This window comes from Zalophus californianus, chromosome 4 (assembly GCF_009762305.2).
Source record: "Zalophus californianus isolate mZalCal1 chromosome 4, mZalCal1.pri.v2, whole genome shotgun sequence".
NCBI classification, from domain to species: Eukaryota; Metazoa; Chordata; class Mammalia; order Carnivora; family Otariidae; genus Zalophus; species Zalophus californianus.
The window spans coordinates 111,797,559-111,822,170 of record NC_045598.1 but is presented as its reverse complement, the minus strand read 5'-3'; the positions used below and the strand labels follow the sequence as shown (position 1 = coordinate 111,822,170).

Here is a 24,612-nt window from a genome sequence, read left to right as displayed (position 1 = left end):
ATTTAGTGTCAAGGAGAGGGCACTGAAACAGTAGTCAGAAGGCCAGGACATGCATGTGATTTGCCATTTTATAGCTAACTAATATCTAGTTGTTGAACTATACAATGTTCATAGAATTGACAAGGATATGGGGTTATTATTGGTCTAATGAGATAATTTATAAAACCAAAATGCAAAACTGTTACAGGATAACATTATCGTGACTGGTAAAGGTAACAATCATAATAATCATTCAATTTAGAACTTTTTTAGAAGCAGCCTTCAAGCCGTCTTTCCTCCTATTTGAGCTACCTCTACTCCACTCCTCCTTTACTCCAAGTCTGGCTGGTTGAAGAAACTAACAATTATCTGTTTTGGATAATTTGGATCAAAATGTCTTCTGCTATTTTTTTTTTTATTTCATTCAATGTAGAAGAGGATAAAGAGGAAGGAGAAAAGTGTTTTGGGGACATACCGGCAAGTAGATGTGAAAATGCTTGATGCATGCATTTATAAGTAGCAAAGAAAGAGAGAGAAAGAGAGATCCTCTTATTTGAAAGATTCTACTATGCTAATGTTTGTTTTCTTAACAGAAATTAGCAGAAAGCCTGCTTTAGCAAAAATGATCATTATGTATTTATATTTGCATATATATGTATATATAAAACACATGCATACAAATAACCATATAGATATAGATATATACCTACTCCTCAATAGTTTAAGGCAATTTTATCTACAGTTAGTTGCAATTATTGTTGTATAAAATCACAAAATCACAAAGGTAGGCAGTATGAGGAAAAAAAAGAACTGAACAACAAAACATCCTAAAATAATTAATAAGATGGCATTAAGTCCTTCCATATCGGTAATTACTCTAAATGTAGTTTGATTGAATTCTACAATCAAAAGGCACAGAATCACTGGATAGATAAAAATAAACAAGATCCAACCATATGCAGCTAAAAGAAACTCACTTCCACTTTAAAGACACACATAGGCTTAAAGTGAAGGGATGGAAAAAGACACTCCTTGCAAGTAGAAACCAAAAGACAAAGTGGGGGTAGCTATATTAATTTCAGACAAAATAGACTTTAATGTAACAAGACAAAGAAGGTTATTATATAATGAATGATAAGAGGCTCAACTCATCAAGAGGATATGATAATTATAAATATATATATACCTAAATATATTGAAATACCTAAATATATTAAGCAAATCCTAACATAATTGAAGGGAGAAATAGACAATACAGTAATAGAAGGGGAACTCATCCAGACAGAAATCAACAAGAAAATATTGGATTTGGGGCGCCTGGGTGGCTCAGTTGGTTAAGCGACTGCCTTCGGCTCAGGTCATGATCCTGGAGTCCCGGGATTGAGTTCCACATCGGGCTCCCTGCTCAGTGGGGAGTCTCCTTCTCCCCCTGACCCTCTTCCCTCTCGTGCTCTCTATCTCTCATTCTCTCTCTCTCACATAAATCAATAAAATCTTTAAAAAAAATCTTGGATTTGAACCTTACTTCAGGAAGACCACTTGATAAAATACAACATCCTTTCATGATAAAAACCCTCAACGAATCGGGTATAGAAGGAACGTATCTCAACATAATAAAGGCCATTTTTTACAAATTCATGGCTATCATACTCACTGGTGAAGGGCTGAAAGCTCTTCCTTCAGGGTCAAGAACAGGATGAAGATGCTAACATTGCTCTTATTCAACATAGTACTACAATTCCTAGCTAGAGCACTCAGGCAAGATAAAGAAATAAAAGGCATCCAAATCAGAAGGGAAGGAATAAAACTGTCTTTATTAGCAGATAATAAGATGCTATACATAGGCAATTTTAAAGACTCACAAAAAAATAAAACAAAACAAAACAAAACATTGGAACTAATCTACGATTTCAGTGAATTGCAGGAAATAAAATCAACATACAGAAATTAGTTGGTTTTCCATACACTACCAATAAAATATCTGAAAAAGAAATATTCACTACATTTTACAATAGTACCAAAACCAATAAAATCCTCAGAAATAAACTTAACCAAGAAACTGAAAGATCTGTACAATGAAAACTACAAGCCTTATAGAAAAATATTAAAGAGGACATAAACAAATGGAAAGATATCCCATGTTTGTGGATTGCAAAAATTAATATTGTTAAAATGTCCTTGTTTGCCAAATCCATCTATAGAGTCAATGCAATCCTTATGAAAATTCCAATGCCATTTTTTTCAAAGCAGTAGAAAAAACAATTCTAAAATTTTATAGAACCACAAAAGACCCCAAATAGCTAAAGGAATCCTGAAGAAGAAGAAAGCTGGAAGCATCACACTTCCTGATTTGAAACTAGGCAGCCATCAAAACAGTGTGGCACTGGCATAAAAATAGACAAATAAATCAATAGAACAGAATAAAAAGCCTAAGGGGAAATAAAAATGACTTATATTGGCAACTAATATTTGACAATGGAGCCAAAATATTCAATGGGAAAAGGACAGTCTCTTCATAAGTGGTGTTGGGGAAACTGGATAACTACATGTAGAAAAGAAAAAATGGATCCTTATCTTACATCACTCACACAAATTAAATTGAAATGGACTTAAGACTTAAATATAAGGCCTGTAACCACAAACCTCCTAAAAGAACACATTGAGAAAATGCTCCTTGGTATTGGTTTTGGCAATAATTTTTTTGAATATGACACCAAACACACAAACAAAGGCAAAAATTAACAATCGGGACTATTTTGTTTTTTGTTTTGTTTTGTTTGTTTGTTTAAAGATTTTATTCATTTATTTGAGAGAGAGAAAGAGCACAAACAGGGGGAGAGGGAGAGGGAGAAGCAGGCTCCCCACTGAGCAGGGACCCCGATGCGGGGCTCCATCTCAGGACCCCCAGGATCACGACCTGAGGCAAAGGCAGAGGCTTAACCAACTAAGCCACCCAGGCACCCCAAGTGGGACCACTTTGAACTAAAAATCTTCTGCACAACAAAGGAAATAATCAACAAAATGAAAAGACAACCTATGGAATGGAAGAAAATGTTATCAAACCATATACTGAATATAGGTTTAATATCCAAAATATAAAAAAGATGTATACAATTCAATAGCAAACACAATCTGATTGGGGTGGCTGGGTGACTCAATCGGTTAAGCGTCTGCCTTTGGCTCTGGTCGTGATTCCAGGGTCCTGGGATCGAGTCCTGCATCGGGCTCCCTGCTCCTCAGGGAGCCTGCTTCTCCCTCTCCCTCTGCTCCTCCCCTCCTGCTTGTGCTTTCACTTCTCTCTCTTTCTCAAGTAAATAAATAAAATATTTTTTAAAAAACAATCGGATTAAAATTGGGCAAAGAAATTGAAGAGACTTTTTTTTAAAGCACATAGAAATGGCCAACAGGTACTTGAAAACGTGTTCAAAGTCATTAGTCATCAGAGAAATGTAAATAAAAAAGCACAATGAGATATTACCTAATCATACCTATTAGAATGTCTACCATCAAAAAGACAAGAGATAATATATGTTGGCAAGGATATGGAGAGAAGGGAATCCTTGTGAACTATTGGTGGGAATGTAAATTGGAGCAACCACTACAGAAAACAGTATGAATTTCCTCAAGAAATTTAAAAAATGGAAATACCATGTGATCCATCAATCCTACTTCTGGGTATATATCCAAAGGAAATGTAAATAGGATAATAAGATCTCCTATGGTTATTGAAACATTATTCACAATAATGGAGATATGGAAACAATCCAAGTGTCCGTCAATGGATGAACGGCTAAAGAAGATGATTTTTAAAATGCAATGTAATATTATTCAGCAATGAGAAATAAACAAATTCTGCCATTTGCAACAATGTGGATACTCCATGAGGGCATTATGCTAAGTGAGATAAGTCAGAGAATGACAAATTGTGTATGCTATCACTTATATGTGGAATCTAAAAAAAGCTAAACTCATAGAAATTGGGAGTGGAATAATGGTTACCAGTGGCTGGGTGTGTGGGAATGGGGAGATATTCATAAAAGTATACAAACCTGCAGTTAGAAGATGAATAAATTCCAGAGATCCAACATACGGTGTTGTGTTTATAGTTAATAATACCATATCATATACTTCAAAGTTATAAGATACTAGGTCTTAAATCTCACAAAAGAAAAAAATAATAATTATGTGGTGTAATGGCTGTGTTAGCTTATGTTACAGTGGTGATTATACTGCAATCTATAAATGTATTAAATCATCACAGTATTTACCTTACACTTATACAATATTATATGTCAATAAAAAAGGCTTTTCTCAAGAAAAAAAAATTCAACCTGAAGATTATATTGTAAAAGTATCGCTGCATAAAAAGCTGACGGCTCTGGATTGATATTCTAGAGAGGAACCTATTCAAGTTCAGAGATATTTTGTTCTTCAGAGCTTTCTTAGGAAAAAAAAATATAATACCTTTAAAACAGAGACATACTACAGTACTCAGGATGCAAGTATTTTTTCTCACTCACCTCAGAGTAACTTATATAGCAGCCAACTAAACATTTAATTAAACAAACAACATGTAAGAGCTTGTTCTCAATTAGGAGAGCTCTGTTTCTTCAAATGCAAACATAGATCAAGAGTCCCTGGATGTTTTCCATTTCTATAATAGCTGAGAACTACATGAATACAATCTTAAAACAAAGCCATGATTTAGATATCCAGCTTAGGAAAATTGCCATTTTATATATGGAATTAGGTTCTCCTTAGAACCTAAAACTATCACCAGAGGGAAACATTTTTCCAAATCCATGGGTATGTTTACAAAACAGAGGTGGTCTTTGAACACAGTGTTTCCTGAAAATGATAGTTTTCTTCTCATTTTTGTTAGTATTTATATAATATTAACAATAGTATAATTTATCAGTATTAATTTTAATTGACATCTAATATTAATCATGTTTTATATGTTTTGTTCAAATAGTTAAAATTAACACACTGTATCACCTTAGGAAAACTTAAGGAACATTACAGCAAGTTCTTTGGCAATGGAAGCATTTATCCTCTAAGGTATTTATTTTTAAAATTCTGATTTGCATTATTTTGTTATGCAAGGGCAGCTTTTTCCCACTTGCAGTCAGTATGAAACTGTATAATTTATTTTTCTTTCTTTGGCCTCAACCTATTTCTCATTGTCTTTAAATCAATTCTCCATCCTTAAGTAAAAATAATATTACAATAATGATAATATAAAATAATATTATAAGATAGGAGAAAAACATAACTAAAAGTGACCTTTTCATAAAAACATTATGAAAATTTTTATTTTAAAGCAAAATTTCCTATTAAAATTAATGTATGCATCTATACATTTATTTTTTGTTCTTTCTTCCTCTTATTTTCCCAGTGCTTAAGATTCTTTCAGTGAATGACTTTTATTTAAATAACTTTATTTGAATAATTTAAATATTTTTCTCATGACAGCTATACTCAATGTGCTCAAAAGAATTAATGATCAATAGTCTCTCTGCACTAAAGTTATTATCCAGAGAATCATGAACAGGAAAATTAAACCCCTAAAATGAGAAATGTTAAATTAATTTAAAAATGAGGCCATTAGACAGACATGGTTTTAATGCCTTAGTAGCTTACTTAAGCAAACCAAAGCCTAAGCTTGTAATGCCTCAAGCTTAAGAAATTGAAACCTAAGGACAATTAATCCACAAACACCCAAGTAGGTTTTCCCAAATAAGGCAACTGCTTAAGTTAGAGCCAATCAAATAGTCTCCTTGATTTGCTTCTGCCTCTTCTATAAAAGTCTTTCCCCAAGTCCTTTGGTGGAGCACTCTCAACTTCTTCTTGTTTGATAGTGCCCTACTGGAATCAATGTTTGCTCACGTAAACTCTTAAAATGTTTAATATGCCTCAGTTCATCTTTTAACAGTAGCAAATTAAAACCCTTCTTCCACTCTGTCCAGTTAGTCCTTAATTTTGACTAGTGAGCTAACACCACACTCACCTGTTACTTGTCCTACCATCCCATATAAACAATTTAAGGACACTGATATGGATACACACACACACACACACACACACACACACACACACACACACACAGAATTATAGGATTCATGCTAAAGAAGGCTCATCCTAGACCTGAATAATGACATGACCTAGTATCACACAGAAACACATTATTCTACTTTGATGTTTGTTTGAAGTCTTTTAAATGACACTGTAGGTTGCTAAAGGTCAAAGAGAAAACAGAAGTGAAGAAGATCATAATGTTAACACACTATTAGGTAGTGAAATTTTACCAAATATCTATAAACATTTTAGAAAATGATTAGACCATTTTCCTGATATGCAGGATCTGACCCTATTTTGGAGCAAAGTTTTTATGGAGTTAAAACTTTTTAAGAGTACAACTGAAAAATACCTGGAATAGATTCAATAGATTCTGAATGCACAAGGGCAATTCAGAAGGTTAATCTTGAAGCATGCCAAATCTCAGAGGAGAAGGGCATCACTGTGGTGCTCTCGTGACTTTTTGCTGCCATCTGGACCTGCTGAATGTATGGGTGGCCACAACATCATTCATCAGGCCATAGCAGCCCAGGGCACTGCACTGCCATCATGCATCCCTCTAAGTCCTTTTACTTTTCTCAGATGACTGAGTTTATTGGTCCTTGGTATCACACTATCACTGTGAAAGTTTCTTCTACCCTTCAGCTTTCAATGTTACCCCGTTATTTTTTTCTTTTAAATGTGGTAGACTGAGAAAAGAGAGGGAAGACTTGGATTCAAAAGTATAGTGACATGCACTTAAAAAGGAGAATATTTTCAGCCAACAAAGTATCTCAGATTGTGCACACACACACAAGGGCTCTAAGGATGACTAGCTGTAATAAGTAGAGATAATACAGGCCAACCCCCTGGCCCCCGCAAAAGTTGTTGAAATTATAGCTGCGATCTTGGTAGACCTGAACTCTTAAAAATATTATCATTATTAGAGACCCTGGAAGAATCCTTTTAAATAATTTTATAGGAGTGGATCCTCTTGGTTGATCTGAAGGGATGACAATGTCAAGGCTTCATGATGGCTTTAGAACATGCATTTTCTGAAGAACTTGAAAATGGACTTACCTTCTGACTGACGAGTGGAAAATCTCAGTCCGAAAACTAAAATTATTAAAGCTAAAAGCATTTTTGAAGTTGTACAATGCAACAAATTATCCCACAATAAATATTCCCGCATTATTTCTTACATTTTGCTGTTTGTGGTTTTCCTTAAACAGTTGCTATGTATGCAGTTGACCATAATCTTGGGGGCACCTCAAAGTTCTCTCAAAATATTTCCAGCATCAGTCTTCTGCAATGTAATGAATTCCTTTTGTGTTTCTTCTCACTTTTATGCTTTTAAGTGTTTTAAATCAGTTAATCCCTTCTTAAGTGTATCTAATTGGTTCAAAGAGAGAGTTCATGAGTGAGTAACTTAGAAACAAATGGGCTCAGGAACAACTTTGAGAGCTTTAGACAAGACACTAGCCTGAGACTAAAGCCTTGTGACAGCCCTGAGGCAGAGGGCCCAGCCAAGCTGTGTCAGATTTCCCACCCACTGAAACCTTGAGATAAATCTTATATTAGTGCTGTTTTAAGCCATTAAGTTTGTGGGAATTTGTTATACAGCAATGGATAACTAAAACAGAGTCCTAAAATAAAAGTACAGACAAAATTTTACTGCCGTGATAGCAACAGAAACTTACTGTTATTAAGAAAGTTATCTAAAATAATAAAGAAACTCAAACCAAAGATTCAAAAAGACATACATTTCTTTATGTCTTGGCATGCTGAATCCATTTTTTTCTAAAGTCTAAACTAAAATTTGCTTGCTTTGGTACACCATCTTTCATAGATATTTCTTGAAGGACTTATCACATTGAAATCTGACCCACATTTTAGAAATAAATACTATTTTAAAGTCAACAGCAAGATTTTCATTATTAAAATTTTTCAGACTGAAAACAACATTTTCTTTTCAATCTCATGAAGAATAGTCTATAGCACATCTTTTGGCTCATCGCCTAAATTCAAGCAACAAATTTAACAGTAACAGGTATTCAATGAACAATTTTAAAGGCAAGAGGCAAAGTAGATTATAATAAGGTGATTCTCCAAAAATAGACTTTAACTAAATAGATTGTCAAAATTTAAAGCAGCAAGTTGGTTTTCGGTACTCTTTCTTTGTTGAGAGAACACATTTTGGTTTATGGTGTGATACTTGTCCCATCTCAGTGTAAACAATGGGTATTTCTTCTAACTTGATAGAAGTTAGATAATAGTCTAACTTGTAACCATATGTAATTAAGAAATTACAACCATATTTAATTAGGACAAAAGTGGAAAATAAAGTTTCTAGTGGTTTTAAGGTAATATGCTTTGTTATGCTTTATAATTCTCTTAAGCCATTTCTATATTTAATTAAACATAAAATGCATAAAGTTCATTTGAAAACAGATCTTGCTCATTTATTGAACTGTGGTCTATTTTCCAAAAGGCTATGTAATCTTTTCTCAGACTTTCACTTGTGCCATCTTGTTCATCTTGAGATGATCAAATGATATATGGAAAGCAACTAGTAGACTGCATTCATAAAAGATACTCAATTATAACAATTCATATATTTTTGTTACTAAAGACATTAAATTTTTATCTTACATATTCAACTCATAGAAACTTAGGATTTTATGCTGTAGCTTAGAAAGAGGATAACTATCCCTTTCTAAACTCCAACAGCACTGAAATTGGAACAGTTGCCTTTTTAAATTATACTCATGTATGTTTTAACCAAGGAATTTTGATCTTTATATTAAAATAGGAAGATAGAGTATTCAAAGACTTTAACAAAGTACTTAAAATAATGTCATTGTCCTAATAGAATTTGTATTTGAGAAAAAAAAAAGCTTTCAAATGACAAAAAATAAATTGAAACCATTGGGGAAAGTCTCTTAATTAAAACTGATGTTTTAGTATTTTTTTAAATATTAAAAATGACTCTGTTTTAAAATAGATTAATAAATTCTGCATTCATTGCTCATTTTACCTGCTTATAGGTATTTGAGACATAGTACAAATTTAGCTCTTTTGTTAATATGGTAAATAAATAAAGCAAATGAACACACTATAAGAGTAAGACATGATTAAATTTATAAATTTCTGTCAGAGATAATCCCATGCCTAGGCCTATAGGCAGCACACCTTAATCCTTGGGCTAAGTGTAATTAGAATGTAACAATGGAATGGGGTTAACTTCTTTATTTTACAGATGACATAACTAAGGTTCAAGAAAAATAAGTAAATTTCTCAAATTGATAAAATAGATGAATAGTTGATCCAGACTCCTACATCCCAGGCCAGTAGGATCTGTGGTTTTGTTCTAAAACCAACAAAAACTTTTGGTTGTGATTTTCTGCTTTGCTCAGCATGATTATCACTCTTTCCCTCAGGCTCTCCATGGCCTGTTCTAGACTGGCTGGGTCTGGACAAATTGGGCCACACTTAGTCACCTCCATGGCTTCTCTGACTCCATGTAATCTAGTAATACTAGGAGGTTAAATGATGTAGCAAAATTTGGAAATCCTGTGTTTCATTTTTTTTATTGTCCTGTCATAATATACTAATTTATTGAAGGACAAACTTCTAATAGTAATTTGTATCACTGATCTCATCTCAAGAATAGTTTTCGCCTCATAATTCTACATTAAAAATGAGGCTTTTTCAATATCGTTTGCAGCTAATTAACCAAAGACAGCAGAGTAAGTGATTTGCCAAGCTATTTCAAATTGCTTTTGTGAATAAACTGAATAATACTGATTGATCCGGCATTCTAGAGCAACCTATGCCAAGAACTCACTGTTTCAAAATTAATAACAATTTACAAAGCATTCTTTTTCCTTTGTCCTACAATGTTGATTCCAATCAAACAAAAATGAGAATAAAAGTAATTTTTAGAATAAAATCTTGGCCTCCTTACCATCACCAAACAGCTACATATAATGCAGCTTGTTTGACATCAGAGAGACTGTCCCCTGAAAAGTCACAGTCTAATATGTAATATAAAAAAAAAACCCTTAATGTTTTTGATAAAAAGTCCCATAAACCCGTGAGCTTTTAAAGAAATGTGTATTTATGATGTATGGCAAGACAAGTGAAAACAGAAAATACTGAAATGGTAAAATCTGAAAACAAGAGCAGTAACAGAAAAATAAGCTGCCTATCTAGAAAATACTCTAACCCAGCATGGCTTATTGGCAATGAAAAGCAAGCTGTTTGTAATGTAATTGCACCATTCCATCTAAGCCCAATTTAGTCTTATTATCTTGTCATTGCACCTTTCTCCTATAGAAGCTCTAGCCACTTTGCTTCATCTACTGAAAGAGTGAGCAGGTGGCTGCTTCATCACTCCGAGCCTGTCATACTACCTTGCTAATGCGCTTGCCCCAAATGACCAGGCATAACACGTCTGTGATGTGTGCAGAATCTTGCTGTGTTTATCAACACGAGCCATCAAAATGGCTTACAAATCTTCTACAAGAGTGTGCAAGAAGCTTGATTGAAATAATACACCTTTAAAAGACACTGGTATAAAAAGAAAAAAAGAGAGTACTTGCTGTGACTATACCTTTTTCAGGTTTTCGAAAAGAAAAGAACATCCATTTGATTTATGACCTGTTATAGCCAATTCTCTATTCCTCTTCTCAAAGAGAAACAATTTAAATCAACTGGAGCTATGCATTTCAAGCTAATTGAAAATAGTCATACCCTTATTGATGTTGTTGATGTTATTAATAGCTGACTTAAATCAGTATGTCTTTAATTTTAATTGTACATAGCTATTGCCCCTTAATTCAGTAGAGCAGGTAAGACAAGTTTGAGTTTGTGACATAAAAACATATGTTTAGAAGATAATTAAAAATATTCATTTTATTTTTTAATTTGACACAATGAATAAAAATTAATCTAGATTGTAATCCTAAGAGCAGAAAACATATGACATGAGTCTTACTATTCTTTGTTCTGACTGACCTCCTCAATCTAGGAAGGTGAAGACCGCAAAACACAGTTAACAGCTGAATTTTGCACTAGACATGTCATGCTGGCCTTCCTCTGTAAATACTTAGTTAAAATCACTAGTTTGCAAACTCCATAAAGGCAATGATTTATATCTTATTCATGTTTGAACACCTGTGGTTAATGGAGAAACTAGTATACCTGGTGGGTATTCAACACATACTTGTTGAATGGATGAATGAATGAAAGCTACCAAATAACTGTTATGGATAATTTAATTTTCAAATACAAAATCAGAAACATCCATAACATATTCAAATCTTTCCCCATTGCTCACAAAATAACTTCCGATCAAACATGCTCTAGAGGCAAATTAACTTAGATTAGAATTTAATTTAGATTAAAATCTAGGATGACGATTCCAAGAATGTCAATTCTTAGATTTACTACCAATACCAACTTAAGATCATTTCTCTTTTTTATTTTTATACTTTTTTGTAAAGATACTATACTTTATGCCTGGAATATTCAGTATTCATACTTACTCAAAATTGTTTCTCTTCTGAAATATATTAAATATTCAATTCTGCTGTGTAAATGTCACAGTAATTAGATGCAAAAATTAACACAAGCATTTTGGCATGGTCTTAGAGTGTCTCTGGTTGTTCAAGGACATGATTGAGAGCACATGAGGGCTAGCTGACCTGCCTACAAGCTGGATCCGGGCTATTGGAAGCTCCTCACCCCTTTCCCTGTTCTTGGAGTGTACTTTCCACCATTCCCACAATGGGAGTTGTTCCAAGGACATAGCTTTGAGATAGCATAATGAAGTGGGTCCGAATGCACATGGTCCCCATCCTGCTACCCTGCCTTCTCTCTCCCAGCCTGCATCTATGGTCTTAGGAGGAGTTCCCTTTGACTAGTTGGCTTAGGATGAAAAACTCAGACTTGGTTTACAGATGCAGCTCTGTGATATTACAGGCACCACTTACAGGTGGACAGATGGGGCACTACAGCTTCACTCCAGGACAGTCCTAAAGACAATCATGAAGTAAAATACAACCTATGGGCAGAATTTGGATCAGTATACCTACCTGGTTGTTCACTTTGCCTGGAAGAAGAGATGATTTATGATCTGACTGGTTTGTGTGCTGAGGCTAATGACTTGGCTGAATGATTAGGAATCTGAAGAAGTATGACAGGAATATTGGTGACAAGGAAGTATAGGAAAAAGGAATGTAGTCCAATCCAGACTGGCAAAGAATGTGAAGATCTGTGAATGATTTCCAACAAGTGACCTCAGCAGGGGAATATTTTAATAAGGATAGGATGACCCATTCTTTTGGTATCAGTCAGTCCCTTTCCCCAACCATAGGTTGGTGAACAAAATGGTCATGGTGGCAGTGAAGGAAGGTATGCATGGGCTAAGCAACGTGGACTTCCACTCTCCCAGGCTGAACTAGATACAACCACTGCTAATACAGCTTCATTTCCTGGTGTGATCAGCCAGCTGCCTCATAACAAATTGTTTACATTGAATTGCTGCCATTATGGAAGGGGTAGCATTTGGTTCTTTATGGAGTAGATACTTGCTATATATACCAATTTATCTATATCAATGTATCCCTGAATATGGTGCTTTTGTCAGATTACCATTCATGAACTTATAAAATGCCTTCTTGAACATCATGGTATTATTCAGCATTGTTTTTGACCAGAGAACTCATTTCATAGCAAAAGAAGTGTGGTAAATGATCTAAGCCTATGAATTCTATGAAACAATTACATTCTGAGTTTATACAGAAATGGCTTTATACAATTTGATGTTTCTTATTTTTTATCAGCTATAAAATGAGCCAGAGAATATCATCTCCTAACACGGCTAGTGCAAAAATTAAATAAAATGTTAAATATAGCACTTTGAAAAAATTATTTATAAACTTTAAAGTGAAATAAAGATTTAGCATTTAAATTCATTTACTGGGGCACCTGGGTGGCTCAGTCGTTAAGCGTCTGCCTTCAGCTTGGGTCATGATCTGGGATCGAGCCCCACATGGGGCTCCCTGCTCCGTGGGAAGTCGGCTTCTCCCTCTCCCACCCCCTCTGCTTGTGTTCCCTCTCTCGCTGTGTCTCTCTCTGTCAAATAAATAAAATCTTTAAAAAAATCATTTACTAACATTATTTGCTTATTACTTGATATATATTATATTAAGCACTTCACATGTATCATCCATTTATTCTTTCTATAACACTATTATCTATGTGAGAACTAAGACTGAGGGTTTAAGAAACTGTCAAAGGTCTCACAGCTGGTGAATGATGGCATCCTACCTCTGCCAGTCTAAGTTTAGAGATACAACTTTTAACACAGTGTGCAAATATTTCCTTAAGATTTTATTTATTTATTTAAGAGGCAGAGAGAGCACAAGCATGGGAGGAGCAGAGGGAAAGAATCTCAAGCAGACTTGGCACCAAGCATGGAGCTTGAGTTGGGGCTCAATCTCACAACCCTGAGATCATGACCCGAGCCAAAATCAAGAGTCGGTCACTTAACTGACTGAGCCACTGCACCCCAACCTGCAAATATTTTCTAAGCATACTCTAGAACTTCATCACTTTATGAAAGGCATTGATCATCCTCAGAGAAATTAATGTCACAAAGTATCCACTTGAATATCAAATTGTTCTTTGTTTTGCTAAAAATGAACAATCATAATTTTAAAATATTGGTAAAAATTTAGAACCTCATGAGAATAAATAACTGCAATGAAAAAAATGATTCATAAATTCCATGAAAAACTTATTTAAATCTGAGCTGGGAACATTTTAATTTTTTTTTTCAAAATGTTAAATAATACAGCAACCATAGCCATTTTTTTTAACCTTTGGAGCTCCAAAGTATATTGTTTAAACAACTTTTAAAAGCAATATAAATGGTATTGAATTAATGGGATGTGAAGGAGGATATTTTAAATGGAGAGTAAAGGGGCAGAAACATATAATAGACAATCACTGATCTCCTCACTAAGAAGGGATTCCATGGAATGGTGTTTCAGTAGTGAATAAGTGAATAACAGTTTCAGGAATGACTAAGATGTGAATGGAATATTTATAGCTACTTTGAGCAGTCTGACATTGAGGAAAACAGAAATTTCAGACTGCCCTAGAGGGTAAGTGGAATTAAAGGAAGGATTTTATTTTTAGTTTTAAGACATAGCCATGTTGTATTCTGATGGAAATAAAGAAATAGAACAGACAGAAATAAATTGATGAAACTTGGATAGATAAGACTCAATTTCAGGAGGAAAGTCCTTAAGTGGGATGAAGAAAGATGGAATCCAATACTAAAGTAAAGAGTTTTTGGCTAAGATAGGAGCATATACATTCCATTCACAGTAACAGGAGAAATATGGGTAGGAATGCAGGTAGTTTGGTAGTTTTTCTCATAAAAAGACAAAGTAATTTCCTTCTTATTGTTTCTATTATAGTAAAGTAAAAGCAAGATCATTAGATATAAGTGATGGACAGGGGAGGTTTGCTGAAAATTTTGAAGAGAATGAAGAAATAAATAGCCAACTAAGACAAATAATTACTAACAAGTAGTAGTCATGATCTGACTGAGGTTTGGGAACAAAAATTAAAAGCGGACTATCAGCATAATTGTATGTTTTCCTTTAGTCTCTTCTGCTACTTGGGCAAGCAGATAGAAATATGTTTTAACCTTGGTTAAGGTTTTTCCAAGTAAGTATTAGAAAAGGAAAGAAAGGCCAAAAAAAATGTATGATAGTAATTATACTGATGCACTATGGAATCCAAGTTATATACGAAGAGTATGATAACTGTTTATAGAGGGTGATAACGATAAACCATTGGTGGATTAGAAGTCCTCAGTAAACAATGATGTGGAATAATAAAGTAAGGAAACTGTAAAGATAGCATATAGAGTCAAAAAACAGACTTTGGAGATAGTTCTGTAACAAGCAATAATATAGTTTGGGAAATTAACAGGAATGGATGGTTGTATAAGAAGGGACAAACAGCTGAAAGGGAAGAGGTATAAAACTGAAAGCTCAGGGTTTTGAATTTTCTACATAAATGCTGAAGCATAGTAACTGCAAAAGTAGTGTGGAAAAACACCGTTGGACAGATGCTAAACATCTTTAGGAAATGAGCAAGAGCATCCATGTTTTTGTAGATGATGTCATCCTGTATATGAGCGAAAATATCTGATGGAATGCACTGCAAAGGAGCAGCAGCTTATGAGAACAGAAAGAGGAGAAAAATTCAATAAGCTTACTAGCAAAGAGAAGCAACATGAACACACGCCCACCTCCAGGTCTAGTGGTTCGTGAGTTGTTCAAGAGGCCACCATATTTGAGAAGCCTGGAGAGATAGTATTGTCCATAGGGGAACTCCAGGTTTGAATTAGAGCAAGAAGGTAAAAAGAATATTCATGGTACTTTCCAGGAAGGAGAAAATAACAGAAGGGTAGGAGATGCAGAAATAAGATGAGGAACTTGTGACCAGGGTCTGCATAAAGTAGAACTGACCTCTGTAGTAGTGATAAATTGGAATAAGTAGGGACCCAAAGAGATAGTGGACACCAAGAGAATGTGAAGTCATTCTTAAGAGATGTCTGGTACACAGACACAGACACATAGACACACACACTTTCCAAATTTTTTTTTTTTCTTGAAAAATGCTTCTCGTATGGTTGGGGCTATTTTTATCACTAATACATTGGGTCATCGGTAGACATAATCATAAAATAATTTGCATTTAGTAACACCTGTCCATATTTTATATACTTTCTCTTCATTTCATCTTCATTAATTATTAATTATTTAACTGAGGACTCATTCCTTAGATTCTTCATACTCCGAACTAATAAATTTAGTTGGGCCATGTAGTGAAAAAAAATACTGGATCAGTTGACTGAATCCCGAAGAGACAATTCTTGATCTGCCATTACAACAACAGATAAATTAGGGGAAATGCAACTGGCAAAAATAGAACCTGCCATCCATATAGCAAAAGCTGGATGCTGCACTGAAATTTAAAAAAAAAAAAAAAGATGTGAAATACTATACAAATGACAGGTTATTATTATATATTCATTTCTCTCCGTTGCTTCAATACATAAGAATTTAGACCAGGATTCTCACTTTGTAATTGTCATTCTTTTTTAAAATAAAGGGTTTGTTAATTTTGATCTAACTTTAGAAAAAAAATCTTATGTTCTTATTCAAATTTTACCCCTTTGCTCTACTGAGTTCAGGAATTATATATTGTGACACACAGGTGTAGGGTAATTTTGAAAATCTGGCTTGGTTTTTAAATAGTATAATAATTCTTGTATTGTGTCATGACATTCATTTCAATGGAACTGTGTTTCTTCATTTGGCCAACTGGCCTCTTCTCAAACTGCTGTTTTTCCTCCAGTGTTACTCAAAAAATAGTAAGTGGAAACATCCAAATTGGACTTCTAAAAGACTAAAAGATAATAAAATTCAAAAGCTTCTCATTTTTTATATATAAATCACTAATTATTATCCATCACTAAAAAATCTTACAGATGGAATTTTGCATTTTTCACCTTTAAGCATTTCTTATACTCATACTAGCAATCATAGTAGTTTAGAAAGAAATTAAAAACCGGTTAACCATTATCTATTGTACTAGTGTTATTTTCTTCCTTAAATACTCAAAATGTTAACTTGTTAAATCAATGAACGTTGTAAATACCAGTTAAACTCAATTCGATTAACAAAATAATGAGAATGTACAGTGTGCAAGTAGCACCTTCTGAACTCTCCTGAGCCTCCCTCTCTGCCTATTTATGGAGGAACAATGAAAATGAAATGTTAGCCAAATGGTTGTTCCTGGAGCTTTAGTTTGTGCAAAGGCAAGAATGCTGGAATTGCATCAAGATAATTAAAAGAACCAGGGGTCACATTTATGTTAAAGTCCATTAGGAAAATCAAACACAAAGATCAAGTCCAAACAGCCAGATGCAGTATCTGAGGGGTGCAAGGTATAGAAAAATTGTTTTGGAGATTGCAAGATGTATAGGGACATGGAATCTGAGCCAGAGTTAGTTAATTGGAAATCATGCCCAGGGCAGTTTCCACCAACAGAGACTGGAGACCCCTGGTTCTGACAGGCTGGAGGAAATGAGTAGGGTTGAACAAGTATTAGTAATAGAGTAAATCCAATCCTTTCTCTTTGGGAGTTTAGAATTTGGTAGGGAAAACAGACAAAAATAATCTAAAATGTCATCATGTATGTATAGGAAAAAAATAAGAATTAATTAGGATTGGGGTGCCTGCAAAATTTGTGGAAGGTGGTGGGATTTGTGTTTGGTTCTTATATGATAAGATGGCTTTTACTAGAATAAAGGACATTCCTGTAAAGAATTAGTACATACAGAGTTAACAGCATTGAAGAAAGATGAGATTTAAGAATAAAGCAAAAATAGATCAAGATAGGAAGAACAAAAATAATCATCAGAAAATGGGTGAAAAGACAGGAAGAACGGATGGTTGAAGATGTTATGAATAACTGGTATTTCAAGAGTAAGAAATTTCCAATTATATGACTAAATTTCTCTGAGAGGTGGAGGAAGTTTTTGAGTAAGTACTGACTAGGTATATATGCTATGAGTTGATGAAGAGGCTTCATATTGTATCTGTTCATTTATGCATTAATTTGTGTTGTTTTTAATTGCATTTTCCAATTTGTTCATTCCAAAATTTAATGTTAGGCAACCCCCTAAAATGTCTTTACAGTTCTCAGTTGAGGGGCTGGAGGGGGAGAGGGAGAAGGAGGAGGAAAACAAGAGGGAGGAGAGGCAAGAAGGGGAAGGGAAAGAAGAAGAAATCTCATTTGGTTTCTCCCATAGCTACTTAGTCTTTCCTTCATAGAACTTCCAACTAATTATAACTACCTTTTTTTCTGTTTAAGATACATAGATTTATTATTTTTTTATTTCTTTTTTTAAGTTTTTATTTACATTCCAGTTAATTAACATACAGTATATTATTAGTTTCGGCTGTATGATTTAGTAATTCAACACTTGAATACAACAGCCACTGCTCATCACAAGTGCCCTCCTTAATCCTATTTAACCCATCCCCCAACACACCTTCCCTCTGGTAACCATCAGTTTGCTCTCTAACATTAAGAGTCTGTTTCTCATGGTATACCACATCAAAAACTAATGATGTACTGTATGGTGACTAACATAACATTAAAAAAAAAAAAAAGAGTCTGTTTATTGGTTTGCCTCCACTTCACTTTCCCTTTACTCATTTGTTCAAATTACACATTTGAGTGAAATCACATGGTATTTCTCTCTCTCTGACTTATTTCCTTTAGCATAATACTCTCCAGGTCCAGCCATGTCATTGCAAATGGCAAAATTTCATTATTTTTATGGCTGAGTATATCTATTATATGTATATATGTATATATGTATACCATTTCTCTTTACCCATTAGTCAGTGGATGGACACTTGTGGTGTTTCCATACTTTGGATTATTATAGATAATGCTGCTATAAACATTGGAGTGCATGTATCCCTTTGAATTAGTATTTTTGTGTTCTTTGGGTAAATACCTGGTAGTGCAATTGCTAGGTCATAGGGTAGTTCTATTTTTAACTTTTTGACGAACCTCCATACTATTTTCCAGAGTGGCTGCACCAGCTTGCATTCCAAACATCAGTGTAGGAGGGTTCCCCTTTCTCCACATCCTTGCCAACACCTATTGTTTTTTGTGTTGTTGATTTTAGCCACTCTGACACGTGTGAGGAAATATCTCATTGTAGTTTTGATTTGTATTTCCCTGATGATCAGTGATGTTGAACATCTTCTCATGTGTCTGTTGGTCACCTGTATGTCTTCTTTGGTAAATGTCTGTTCTTCTGCCTATTTTTCATTTGGATTATTTGGTTTTTTGAGTGTTGAGTTTTATAAGTTCTTTATGTATTTTGGATACTAACCCTTTATCAGGTATGTCATTTGCAAATATCCTCTCCCATTCCATAGGTTGCCTTTTACTTTTGTTGACTGCTTCCTTCACTGTGCAGAACCTTTTTAATTTAATGAGTTCCCAATGGTTTATTTTTGCTTTTGTTTCCCTTACCTCAGGAGACATACCTAGAAAGAAGTTGCTATGGCCAATGTCAAAGAGGTTACTGCCCGTGTTCTCCTCTAGGATTTTTAGGGTCTCAAGTCTCACATATAGGTCTTTAATTCATTTTGAATTTATAACTACTTTATTTTTGTTATTAATTCTTTAATGTCTATGTCCCCCACCAAATACCATTCATGACGTATATCTGCTTGATATTGTGTGAACAAACTTTCTTGTTTTGGAAAAAAAATGTCTCTACTTACTATAAGAGTATATTTTTAAAGTATGTTAATGCTTTGGTTACTAATTTTAAAAAAGATACTATAAAAGTTAAATATTTAAAAAAAAAACAAAATTTTAAAACTCACAATACCATTTGCTGGCAAGGGTGTGGAGCAACAGGAGCTCTCTTTCATTGCTGGCAGGAATGCAAAATGGTAAGAGTTTTATAGGTTTTTACAAGACTATCTATATTCTTACTGTATGATACAGCAGTTGCATTACTAGATATTCAGCCAATTGATTCAAGAACATATTAAACCTTCACAGGAAGATTTATAGAGGCTTTCTTCATAATTTCCTTCAGTAGGTAAGTGAATAAACAAACTGTGGTACCTCTACGGAATGGTATATTATTCAGATAAAAAGAAAGTACCAAAGAAACCACAAAAAAAATATAATGACTCTTAAATGCATATTGTTAAGTGAAAGAAGCCAAGCTGAAAAGGCTACACACTGTATGATTCTTGTTACATGACATTTGGGAAAAGGCAAAATTATAGAGATGATTAAAAACAAAACAAAACAAAAAGCAGTTTCCAGGAGTTTAGAAGGAAGGGAGGAGGGCTAAAAAGGCCAAGCACAGGGAATATTGTTGAGTGCTGAAACTCCTCTGCATGATATTCTAATAGGTACATGACACTGTATTTTTGAAAAAACCTATAGAACTTCAGCACACAAAGAATGAAACTTAATGCAAAGCAAATGAAATGTGGGTCTCCTCTGTGTGCAGGGTCCTCTCAGTGCATACTTCTCCCTCCCACAAAGTCATCCCTGATCCTGTTTCATTGATCAAAGTTTGCTTAGTGAACCTGTAATCCCTTGTACTTCTGCTTGGCACAACCGGTATCTCTGAGCAGAGTCTAAGAAACCAGAGACTCCATGGGTCCAGCTGGGTTGAATCAGGCCCTCTAACTGCTACAGCTCTACCTCTGTGGGGAAAAAAAAAAGGCTATGCTAAAGACAGGTGCTTATGTGCAGCATCAGGAGACACTGTCAGGGATGGCAGGAAATAAGGTACTGACCGCAACAGAGGCTTTATATGCATGGGAATGGTATGAGTGATCCCCAGGAATATTCCAGCCTAAAAGCAATGAAAGCAGCTAAAGTTGGAAAACTGGGCGGGACTGAGAGGAAGCAGACAGTGCATCAACTAGGTCCATTCTCCCAAGAGGGCATTGTATCCCTCCCTCATTTTAGTTGCCATACTCCAGGATTTCTCCAATTCGGCTCTGCAGCTTTGACACAGTGCCCAACATTTAAGTGATAATTTATGATATTTCTTTAGAACTTTTTGTTGTTTCCTTTATCACCAAAGGTATCTGACAGTAACCTAAGGATTCTGTGAATCTTCTTCACAGCCAGACACAGATACATGAATATACTTTGAGCCCTGAGAGGCTGTCAATAGTCTTCATCCAGCCAGAATTATCCAATCTTCTCTTCGTTGAATTTTCCAGAATAGAGGGAGATGGAATGGAATTATCAAGATTACAGCAACCTACATTAATCTGTCCATTATGGAAAGCAATACCAAGAGCTACCAGAAATCTACACATACTAGGTAGGAAATAGAAAGGAGAGTAATTAGAGGAATATATATACACGCATTGTAGACATTCTCTCATAGTTGAAAAAAGACTGGCTACATAAATGAATGTCTACAACACATAGAATTCAGAGGCTCTGGGTGGCTCAGTCGGTTCAGTGACCAACTCTTGATTTTGGCTCAGGTCATGATCTCAGGGTCATAAGATTGAACTCTGCAGTGGGCTTTGTGCTCAACAAGGAGTCTGCTTGAGTTTTTCTCTCTTTCTCTCCCCCTGTCCCTCCCCCCATTTGTGCACACTCTCTCTCTAAAACGAATACATAAAATGCACAGAATGCAGCTCCAAAATTATTTTCATCAATCTATTATTTTTTTTGAAATATTTATTGGTGATGGGTATTAAAGAGGGCACGTATTGAATGGAACACTGGGTGTTATATGCAAACAATGAATCATAGAACACTACATCACAAACTAATGCGTGTGTGGTGATGAACATAATAAAATAAAATAAAATAAATATTTATTGGGACCCTATTCACATTGGCATGATGGTAGATCCCAGGGTCACAAAGAGAAACAGAAAATAAGCAAAAACCAAAACAATTCAGCAGGGAACAGCATTGCTCTTTGCACCATGACCAGGAGCTATACCTCCCACAGGCAACTTCTTCAGTCAAATTGCTGTAAACAAGGTAGATGGGGAGTGGGGCTCAGTCAGAAAACATTAAGAAAGTTGCTTAGAATATAAAGCCAATTTTGTGCTCAAGGCTAAACTTCTTCGGGTTTGATAATTGTGTTCCTTTACCCAGGACAGACAACAGAGCCAACAAAACCAAAAATAGAGATGTTTTACCATTGAAGTCAATGACTGAAATCACAAACATGCCTGAAAGGCCTGGGAATTTGAATAACAATCCTAGTGGCAAATGGGCCTATAGAAGTTGCACCCCAGTAGCAGATGCAGTGTGTAACAAAAAGGAACAGACCACAGGAAGACCAATCAAAGTACAATGTCAGATGCCTCAAACATCCTCAAACCAGGGAGAAGCAGTAATAGAAAAAAATTCTACACATTCAAATATTAAGTATTTATATTACAGTAATCTTGTTCTGACAAGAAAAAGCCCAGGAAAATTCCTTTAGCCAAGTAGAGAGGGGAGCCAACAGAAATTAGGGACAGGTGAGTAGGCGGGGACAGCTGCTCACCCAGTGGACATCCAGTTTGCTTTTGCTCATGGGGCTATTTTCCATTCAAACATGAAGCCAGTTTAACTTTAAATGTGGACAAGTATAAGCATGAATAAAACATGGGAGGCACAAGTAAAATTCTACAGGTCAGGTCAGAAACTGTAAGGAATCCAGTACAGTATATGGTGAGACATGTAGTTTTGAAATATTTCATATGTACAAAGTATCAGAAAATATGCAATGTGGGTAGGCTATGTGTTATTTGACCATGTTTAGTATTTCTCTTCTTTATTCAACCTGTCTCAAAACAGTATCAATTCAGGGACACCTGGGGGGCTCAGTTGGTTGGGCATCTGCCTTCAGCTCAGGTCATGATCCCAGGGTCCTGGGATCAAGGCCTCAAGTCCTGCTGCCTGCTCAATGGGAAGTGTGCTTCTCCCTCTGCCTGCCACTCCCCCTGGCTCGTGGTCCCTCCACCCCCTTTCTCTCAAATAAATGAAATCTTCCAAAAAAAAGCATTATCAATTCAGACATGTTGCTTATCAATAAGGTATGTTAAACTAAAAGAAAGAAACAAACATAGGAGGCAAAGATATATACCTAAGATATAGAGAAATGTTTGAAATGCATCTAGAGATTTTTTTTAAATAAAATATTAACTATTTGTTGTGACGTAATAGCTACCCTCAAATGAATTTCCATTACTCTCCTTATGACTGCCTTTCTCCCTGTTTTCATTTATAGGTACCTCTCTTGGGCTTCCAACAGCATTTACAGGGTATGATACTTTGAAATCATGTAGAGGGAGCTTTGCACAATGGTGACAGTGAACACGTACAGGGCAACACCTGACACTGGGAAACCTAAGTAGGTAATAAATGATCTCTCTCGCACAGCAATCACTTTTCAATTTCTGGCTAGCACAGCATAGTTCTGGCAATTCCCACTTCTAGGTTTCGCTCTCTGTCTCTGTTTAAGTTAATGCTTCCACATGGGCTTCAAAACAAAGAACTGAGAAGCCAAAGAATCACAGGCTTCCAGGAAATATTAATGTTTGTCAGATCTGTAGGGTTTGGGGGAATGAGGAATGGATTCAGAGGTAAGGAAAAGCAGAGGTAAAGAAATCAAGTAGTTCTGGAACACCCACTCCTGTTTCAATATATTTTTTTTTACCCCTCTCTTTTATCTTTTGGGCTTCTCTCTGATATTTTATTCAGAGAAAAGTTCTAACTATGAAAACAGTCTAGTGATAAAAAATAATTTGAAAACCTTGGATATAATTTTCTGATGCACTGGGATGTGGTCCTTTTGATTCCTTGGAAAATGTGCTTTAGAATTTTTCTAGGTTTATCCAAATGATGAGAATGATTTGTGTTTTAACATGAGGCCAAAAACTACCTGCATTCAGGTGGTTAGTGATCAGGATTCAGGGAGGAAGGAAAAATGAATCTATTAGCAATCTGTCTCTATCTGGGTGCTATTGTGATTAATATGGCATTATGTGGGTTCTGTTCTAAATATTTATTATTAAATACTTTAGAATATTGAGTAACCAGAACAACTTCAGATCTAGTTGTTTATTATCTTAAGTGACTCTGAACTTTGCCATACTCCTCAAGAACACAGTCTGGGAAATCCGCTAATAGGCCATCTGTGTGGATGCATTTACTCCCAGAACTCTATGATTTTCATAAAACACAGATATATACTCAAGAATTCCTGACATTTTAATATTGCATTTAAATATAATTTAATACAACAATACGTACACAACACACTTTTAAGTGTTAATGTTCCTTTAAACATAATAGATGACAATGAGTTTCATGAGTCTCACTAAAACCATAATATAAGTCCTTGCATGACAGGAAATAAGAACTCAAAAATACTGTGAAAATTTATTAGGAAAGTAGATTTAGTAACTTCAATCCTAGACTTTAGTGACCAGATTCTGCTTTTCCTAGTAAATAGAGTATGAGTCCTTCCAAAAGTAATATTTGTCCTAGAGCCAAAGTCAGAGACTTCTACTCATTTTGCACCTGCTTTGCCTCTACTGATTCAAGCTCCCTTTCTGAAGGCATATTCAATTTACTTTACTAATTTTCATTACCTGTTCTCATCCTTTGTTCTGAATAAACAACGGAGAATGTGATCGTTCCCTAGGCATGCTGTGAAGCATTTTAGAACACTTAGCCAAGGTCTCCCCTTGTATGGGCACATATTTACCCTTTCTCCAGGACTGCAGAATGTGTGTCACAAAAGCGTGTGACACCAGTTCTCACCTTGATCAGGAGTCATGAACCCCTCACCTAATAAAGTAAGCTTCAGAAAAACTAATTTATATTGCTCTTTCCTCTGAATGATGCTCATTAAAGGAACAATATAAATTTAATACAGTTGTTTAAGTAAATATGGTG

The 24,612-nt window shown here is 35.1% G+C and overlaps 1 protein-coding gene across 1 annotated transcript in view; it reads right to left on the bottom strand.

Moving 5' to 3' along the window:
- Positions 1-24,612, bottom strand: part of SNTG1 (syntrophin gamma 1) — a 942,975-nt gene that overhangs the window by 618,322 nt on the left and 300,041 nt on the right. The gene's annotated exons all lie outside the window — the stretch shown is intronic.